Genomic DNA, 1,364 nt, shown 5'->3' with positions numbered 1-1,364 from the left:
GGTTTCTGGGTATAAACCCAGAACCCTTACATGTGGGTTAGCCTCACAGAGCACTACATTGCATTGTTGCACTCGTCTGGCCCACTCAGATAATATTTAGATGGGACTTTGGATTTAGACTTTAACTTGGAATTAGTTAAAAGTTTGGGCACTATTGGGGTGAAATGAATGTATTTTTCATGTGAGAAGAACAAGAATTCGGGAGTACAGGAAAAGAATACCATGGTCTCAATGTTTGTGTTCTTTCAAAATTCGTGTGTTGATATCTGAAGTTGAACATGTTGGCGTTAAGGAGTGGGAGCCCAACCACAGTAGTATACACTGCTGAGATGCTATGTTCTGCAGGCTAGGACCACCTGGGAAGCTTGGAATTAATTCCTGGCCCAATCCAAAGAGCAACTGTGATTGTGCACACCTGTAACCCCAGAGACTCAGGTAGCTGAAGTAGGAGGATCACAAGCTCAAGACTAGCAATCCAAGTTTCCATTAAAGAGTGACTCTCTATGTGCAGTTCAGATCCAGGGGATCCCCATGCATGAAGCTCACCTCTCACACAGGCATATAATCAGAGGCAGGTTTTATACGGTGGAAGGTATGGAAAAGACCATAAATCATTATGCTGCCACTTAACCCATGGTTAAACCATACATACTTTGTGTAATTGGGGACTCTTCCTGCAACTGCTCCCTGACAAGAGTTATATGTGCTTTAACCTGTTGTATGTTCTACTGTGGGCAGTCTCAGATGGAAGATGTTATTTGTAAATGTTGGGGTCTTCAGGTATTTATGCAAAATGACACTCTGGATTGGAAGAGCCTACACTTATGACATATCACAGGCTTGCCCAAGGCATCCTTCCAGGAAGATAACTTGACAGCTGGTTTTATTCTGCTATCCATGTCCTCATACCTACATGTCCTGGAAAAATGTTACCCAAATGGTAATAGTCTAAGGTAGAGATAGCTAACAGCATTGCCTGAGTGATTCAAGACCAGTAAGATTCATTAAGTTCATTAGCCAAGGTGGCAATGGGTAACCAAACAGGCCTTCATATATAGCAGGAAAGGCTGGTGTTTGTGTTATTGTTAACACCTCTCGTGGTGGATAAATCAGTAATTCAGGAACGATAGAAACCAAGCTGAAGATCCATGTTCAGGAGGGATATTGTCAACTGTACAAGCACATCTCACTTCCAAATTCACTTTTTAAATCTCTTAAGGTGCCTTAGTTCAAGTCATTGGAATTTCCGATGAGGATCACCCTCCAAAGATTACTAGCCATCCACCTAGGTCTGGTTCTCATAGTAACCCTCGTAAAGTGCTGCCTCAAAAATAACAGAAGTTCTTGGGGGGCGCGCCACGCGG

This window comes from Tupaia chinensis, unplaced genomic scaffold (assembly GCF_000334495.1).
Source record: "Tupaia chinensis unplaced genomic scaffold, TupChi_1.0 Scaffold000623_1, whole genome shotgun sequence".
NCBI lineage: Eukaryota > Metazoa > Chordata > Mammalia > Scandentia > Tupaiidae > Tupaia > Tupaia belangeri.
This window is presented reverse-complemented; position numbering follows the sequence as displayed.